Source organism: Entelurus aequoreus, linkage group LG16 (assembly GCF_033978785.1).
Source record: "Entelurus aequoreus isolate RoL-2023_Sb linkage group LG16, RoL_Eaeq_v1.1, whole genome shotgun sequence".
Taxonomy (NCBI): domain Eukaryota; kingdom Metazoa; phylum Chordata; class Actinopteri; order Syngnathiformes; family Syngnathidae; genus Entelurus; species Entelurus aequoreus.
In genome coordinates this window covers 35,779,176-35,787,091 of record NC_084746.1, presented here as the reverse complement: position 1 = coordinate 35,787,091, position 7,916 = coordinate 35,779,176, and positions in this window count along the sequence as shown.

The window sequence follows — 7,916 nt, the reverse complement described above, 5'->3', positions numbered from 1 at the left end:
TCAGTAAACTCACCATGAAAGCACTAAAACATACCGGTGTAGTGAGTTTACATTATTCACTCAAGGAACTTTAGTTATTAGAGAGTTCCGGTCGGACGGTTTTTCACGGGACATATTTCCGGCGTTGTTATTGCACTAGTGAGCCACGGATGAGAAGATGCTGCTCCGTTATTGATTGAAGTATAGTCTGAATGTCATTAAAACAGTTAACTCCATCTTTTGACACTTCTTCCACTCTCGTCCTTGCACGCTACACCGCTACAACAAAGATGACGGCGAGAAGACGCTGTTGAAGGTGAGCCACGTAAATAAGACCGCCCACAAAACGGCGCATCCTGAAGTGACTGTCAGAAAGCGGCTTGAAGATGATCTGTAAAACATAATCTATGCAACATTTTCACCAAAGAACCACCATTACATGTTATGTAGACCACAAGGAAGTGTTTCCCATTTAGAAAAAAAATCATAATATGCCCCATTTTATGCACCTTATAATTCATTGCGCCTTATGAAAATAGACCTAACTAGATCTACTCCATGGTAATGCACCTTATAATCAGGTGCGCCCTATGGTCCGGAAAATACAGTTCTTTGACAGTTTCGTTGCACAGCATTTATTTATATGACCTAATCCAAACAACTTTTCCCACTCGTGGTGCAAACTGTGAGTGGCACAGGAAGTTAACACACATGGCTGCATGTTACACAACCTGCTCACTGAACTTAGTGGATATTATAAAAACACGTCCCATCGCTATACACAATTAAAAATTACACCCATTTAAAGCCACTACAATGCATGATGGGAAAAAAGCTAAACACTCTCCACACTTATCTATGTTTGGTGCATTTTATCTGCTTGATATTTCTGATTGATTACAAAACTTTAAGGAGGTTGTCACGGAAGTAAACAAGGCAGGAGTATAACTTTCTTTCTCGTCCTTTTAATATCCAATTATATTATCATTAATATTGATGTGGTATAGTTTATATCCTTCCAGATCAAAATCTATTCCTTTTTTTTATCATCAATCCATGTTTCTGTGACAGCGATCACTTTTTTAGGGTTCGTTGATGTGTTCTAAAAAGTTCTTAATGTTGTTGTAATTCGCATACAAGCTTCTGCTATTAAAATTAATAATTGAACATTTGTTATCACATTTAATGTTGCTATTATATTGTTCATCTGTATGATAAAAAAAATGTATTACTGATGTGGGAGAAAACATTTGTATCTGGATCTATATCATTTTCCAAATCCTGGTTTTTGTGATCTTTGTTGCAGAAGTTTTTTAGTTCCATATTTTCTTGTTCAACAATCTTTGATGTTGTTTCAATAATCTCTATAAGTGTAGGTGGATGCAATCCTGAATCTAGGTCTTCTTGTTTAGTCGTCCCTTGGAACATAGTAGTGTTGATGTTGAATTTAGGTGTTGGTTTTCTGTCTGAGTCCATTATCATCGTTGTTGTGGAAGCTGTGTAAACTTTAAAATTTGTCCAGGTCCTTGCTGTCATGGACAACAAGTACTCTTGCTTCTGGACCTCCATTCAGCTTGATGTAGATTTTAAAGTTGGCGCTCCAAGTTCCCTGGATTTTTCCCTGCTTACTCCAGTCGCGTGCTTTCTTGGCGATTCCAGCATTACGTTTTGTGAGATGGTCATTCATGTACACATTTTTTCCCTTCAGCTTCTTTCCCTGTCTCAGCAATGCCATTTTAGATGTTCTGTTTACGAGTTTCACGAGGACGACTGGAGTGGCGTTGTTGTTTCTTCCGTTCAGTGGGATGCATGTTTCTATGGTATTAGTGTTGATTTTAATTTCCTTTGATTGCAGAAAGTTGACCACTTGCTGTTCTGCTGAGACAATATCCATTTCATCTGGTTCACCTTCATTATTCACAGCTTTCGCATAGGATCTTGGTTTAATTCGGTGCCCAGTCACGATGATATCATTCATTCGTTTGTCCTGATCCATTTCATCTATGATATTCCACAGCATGTTGTCGTCTGTATGAAAGGTCTTCATTTGTTTCCACAGCATGTTGTTGTCTTCTTGAAGGGTCTTCATTTGTTGGCGCGTATCATTGGCTTCCTTTTTTATGTTGTTATTCTGAGTTTGCAGACTTTCTATATTTTGCTGCAGACTTTTCATATCTTGTTTGTGTCACACATTAAGAGTGTTACTAAAACGGCCTTCTTTCATCTCCGTAATATCGCTAAAATTCGTTCCATTTTGTCCACCAGCGACGCCGAGATCAGTATTCATGCGTTCCTTACGTCTCGTCTCGATTACTGTAACGTATTATTTCCGGGTCTCCTTATGTCTAGCATTAAAAGATTACAGTTGGTACAAAATGCGGCTGTTAGACTTTTGACAAGAACAAGAAAGTCTGATCATATTACGCCTATACTGTGTGATTTCTCCAGATTCTCTGAACCCTTTGATGATATTACGGACCGTAGATGGTGAAATCCCTAAATTCCTTGCAATAGCTGGTTGAGAAAGGTTTTTCTTAAACTGTTCAACAATTTGCTCACGCATTTGTTGACAAAGTGGTGACCCTCACCCCATCCTTGTTTGTGAATGACTGAGCATTTCATGGAATCTACTTTTATACCCAATCATGGCACCCACCTGTTCCCAATTTGCCTGTTCACCTGTGGGATGTTCCAAATAAGTGTTTGATGAGCATTCCTCTACTTTATCAGTATTTATTGCCACCTTTCCCAACTTCTTTGTCACGTGTTGCTGGCATCAAATTCTAAAGTTAATGATTATTTGCAAAAAAAAAATGTTTATCAGTTTGAACATCAAATATGTTATCTTTGTAGCATAGTCAACTGAATATGGGTTGAAAATGATTTGCTAATCATTGTATTCCGTTTATATTTACATCTAAAACAATTTTCCAACTCATATGGAAACAGGGTTTGTATTTCCATGGCATATTGCATTGTAACTAATTCCACAGCAGTTTCTATCCTGTTCTTACCTTATCTCATTGATCTCATCTCATACTGTATGTGTGTTGATGCGTGCGTACACATGAAAAACATAACAAATACATGAACACAACAATGAACAGAGTTTTACTTTTTAGATGTCAGGGCCCTATGCAATATGTACACATATTCTTAATATAGTATACATTTTAACTGACCTTTATTTGACTATGTTTGTCTTTTTGTAGGTGGCTAAAATACACGGTGCTGCTGACCGCCGTCTAACGTTACGTTACTGTGTGTGATACATTGACTAACGTAACGTTAGGTACCTCATGCAACCCTGCTTAAAAAAAATCACTTGTCAAAAAGTATGAATAAGGTAGCGAACTGCAGTACACGCAACAGATTGTCATGTTTGCAATGACGTTATAACCATAGACATTATATAAGTAGACGCAGCATTGGCTACTGTGACGCGAGAAATTCGGCCACCATCTTTAAGTGGTGATGAGGAGCCGGCGAGCAGCCTAAACTGACAGTTGACATGTAGAAAACAAAGATGCCGGGCTGGTGTTCAGCGTTTTCCTGCTCAAATGAGCGGATTGTTGAAAATTGGAATCGGGGGATTACTTTTCACAAGTAAGATTTTACATTAACGTACTATTGGTTGTATTTTGTGAAAAGAATAGTACCACAGAGTTGAGAAGGAGCAAAGATCTTCAATATTTTGTATGTGAAAATCATAAAGAAATCTTCTGGGGGAGGATGACCCCCCTACAGGGGTTTGGTTTACAAACTTTCAGCCCCACCTAAAACAAAATTCACCAGCCGCCACTGATTATGATGCATTCTCATTTTAGGCAAAGTATAAGACAATACTTTCTTAACAGTATAATTGTAACCAGGAATAAGTGTTCAAGTAACAATATTCAAATACTAACATTGTTGGGTAAAACAGAAATTGGTTTTATTCTGAATCCAGTGAAACAGATTGGTGGTTTTAGCTGATATAAAGACTTTCAGGTGTTTATATATGTTTATGTTTAAGTATTTGGCAGACGCTTTTATCGAAAGCGACATACATAAAAAATACATATATAACAATCACTGTAAATATTATCATTTAAGGGAAGGATGTAATACAAAATATCAACACAAATTGTCAAGACAGAATAAACTCTCTGCTGCTGCAGCAACAGAGATACAGTCTATAGGTCCCTAAGATATATAGATATCTAATGTATTCATACATTGTTTATGTAGGATATACGCATGTATATACAACCTAATCATATTGTTTCTTGAACTTAAAAATAGCTGACCGTTTTTCCCCCTTCTCTGGGATTATATTGCCAGTTTTGATCTCGGACGTCTGGTCACTTATAGCCTATAAGAATATTATATTACTGTTAAGCAAACTATGAATAATAAAACATGTCCTTTATCATAGCTACACGTATGACAAAAAACCGCATGAAAATCAGTGGTATTCAGTGAGGTAAGATGAATTAAATGCACTGACAGTTCATTGCTCCTGCCAAATATATTGCACTGAGTGGAGCGGATCACCACTCCAAGATGGCAGCCCCGCGTCTCGTCAGCGCCAGTAGGCAGTAGCGCTCGATGCTGCATCTACTTATAAGATGTCTATGGTTATAACGTTAGCAGTGAGTTTACAGCCTCACTGATTTAAATACATAGCAAATAAAAGTTACGTTACTTAGCCAATAAACGTTATCTTACATTCAAAACTTACCGTTCTTTGTGCATCTTCAAATGTCGAACGAAGTTGGAAGTTGTTGCGTCTCCGTCTGTAATATTCGAACTGCATGTTTTGCATACTGCAATTCGTATTTTGTTGACCAACTCGTAGTTTTAATACCCGAACGAAACTATTTTTGGCATAATTTTTCCTCACTGGCGCATTGTTTGACAGCTCTTCTTCGTTGGTTGTCCTGCAATATGATTGGATGAATGCTGTGGGATGAAAACAACGTGGATGTAATTTGATTGGATGTTGTACTGACAGGCAGCACACACGCTGACAGACACACACGTACACAATGAAAGATACGGAGCGTTCCTGAGTACATTTTTAATCTTTGGGTTTTGGGGAAAGTAGCAAGTTTTGTCAAGTCAAAAGGCTCAAGTCCAAGTGAAGTCACAAGTCATTGATGTTAAAGTCTAAGTCGAGTTGCAAGTCTCTTTACATTTTGTCAAGTCGATTCTAAAGTCATCAAATTCATGACTCGAGTCTGACTCGAGTCCAAGTCATGTGACTCGAGTCCACACCTCTGGTAACTACAGTTGGTCGCTAAATGTATAAGTGCAAGTTAAACCTCTACTATGCAAAGCGAAAACCATTTATCAACAACACCCAGAAACGCCACCGGCTTTGCTGGGCCCGAGGTCATCTAAAATGGACTGATGCAAAGTGGAAAAGTGTTCTATAGTCTGACGAGTCCACATTTCAAATGTTTTTTGGAAACTGTGGACGTCGTGTCCTTCGGACTGAAGAGGAAAAGAACCATCCCGACTGTTCTAGGCGCAAAGTTCAAAATCCAGCATCTGTGATGGTATGGGGGTGTATTAGTGCCCAAGGCATGGGTAACTTACACATCTGTAAAGGCACCATTAATGCTGAAAGGTACATACAGGTTTTGGAGCAACATAGGTTGCCATCCGAGCAACATAGGTTGCCATCCAAGCAACGTCTTTTTCATGGACGCCCCTGCTTATTTCAGCAAGACAATGCCAAGCCACATTCTAAACGTGTTACAACAGCGTGGCTTCGTAGTAAAAGAGTGCGGGTACTAGACTGGCCTGCCTGTAGTCCAGACCTGTGTCCTATTGAAAATGTATGGCGCAATGTGAAGCCTACATACCACAACGGAGACCCCCGGACTGTTGAACAACTTAAGCTGTACATCAATCAAGAATGGGGAATAATTCCACCTGAAAACCTTCAAAAATTAGTCTCCTCAGTTCCCAAACGTTTACTGAGTGTTGTTAAAAGGAAAGGCCATGTAACACAGTGGTAAAAATGCCCCTGTGACAACTTTTTTGCAATGTGTCGCTGCCATTAAATTCTAAGTAAATGATTATTTGCCAAAAAAATGTTAGTTTCTCAGTTGGAAAATTAAATATCTTGTCTTTGCAGAGTTGGAAAATTAAATATCTTGTCTTTGCAGTCTATTCAATTGAATATAAGTTATTCTGTTTTTATTTACCATTTACACAACGTGCCAACTTCCCTGGTTTTGTATAATATGAGATAAAGATGGAGGTTACCATCTTTGTAAAAGAAAAATACATTTAAAAAAAATTGGAAAATCATAACACGCTGTACCCTTGACTATATAAAGTCTATGTACAGTTGTGGGTTCATGGAATCTCAAAGTATGGCCCTCATGTTCTGTGTGTTTTCAGTTGCTATGCTGCCCTTTGTTGAAGTAGGTTGGTTATACCCGCTGTAGGAGCCAACTGGAGTACTTGGCACAATGAAGACATGCAATCTAAGAGCCTTCGGCCCAGATTGAAACCAGAACCTCTTGGTTGCCATACGACCAAATATGGTGACATGACTTCCCAATGTCACGTTCAAATTCGCAAATGACGGATTGGCTCATAAACACGAGGAAGTGGACGCTCTCTGGAATGTTTTAGGATTCCTTGCCTGAGTTGAATAACCTGACACATGTTGACACAGTCAGTGTCCATTCTTCACTTTCTGCACGTCAATATTTAGATTATGTCTGCAGCTGTAATACACACACACACACACACACACACACACACACACACACACACACACACACACACACACACACACACACACACACACACACACACACACACACACACACACACACACACACACACACACACACACACACACACACACACACACACACACACACACACACACACACACACACACATTTTATTGCTCTACCAATGAGATGATTTATTTTGATATGTGACACTTGTTAACCATTAGCATGTTAATGTAAGTATGCTAGCATGCTAACTTTTTAGGTAACTTTACGTTGTTTTCTCTAATTAGACAGCCATACAAATTAGTCATATAGCATGCTAACGTGCTAACATTAAAGTTCTAACTTTTTTTTGGCAAATTTTACACTTTTTACTTTAATTCTGCAGCCATACACCTTACAGTCATATAACTTGGTATGTGAAACAAGTTACCTGTTAGCATGCTGACATTTAAATGCTAACTTTTTCAGCTAATTTCAACCTTTTTCAACATTTATCAACAACACCCAGAAATGCCACCGGCTTCGCTAGGCCCGAGCTTATCTAAGATGGACTGATGCAAAGTGTAAAAGTGTTCTGTGGTCTGAGGAGTCCACATTTCAAATTGTTTTTGGAAACTGTGGACGTCGTGTCCTCCGGACCAAAGAGGACAAGTACCATCTGGATTGTTATAGGCACAAAGTTCAACAGCCAGCATCTGTGATGGTATGGGGGTGTATTAGTGCCCAAGGCATGGGTAACTTACACATCTGTGAAGGCACCATTAATGCGGAAAGGTACATACAGGTTTTGGAGCAACATATGTTGCCATCCAAGCAACGTTATAATGGACGCCCCTGCAAGACAATGCCAAGCCACGTGTTACAACATCGTGGCTTCATAGTAAAAGAGTGTGGGTACTAGACTGGCCTGCCTGTAGTACAGACATGTCTCTCATTCGAAATGTGTGACGCATCATGAAGCCTAAAATACCACAACGGAGACCCCGGACTGTTGAACAACTTAAGCTGTACATAAAGCAAAAATGGGAAAGAATTCCACCTGAAAAGCTTCAAAAATGTGTCTCCTCATTTCCCAAACGTTTACTGAGTGTTGTTAAAAGGAAAGGCCATGTAACACAGTGGTAAAAATGCCCCTGTGACAACTTTTTTGCAATGTGTTGCTGCCATTAAATTATAAGTTAATATTTGCCA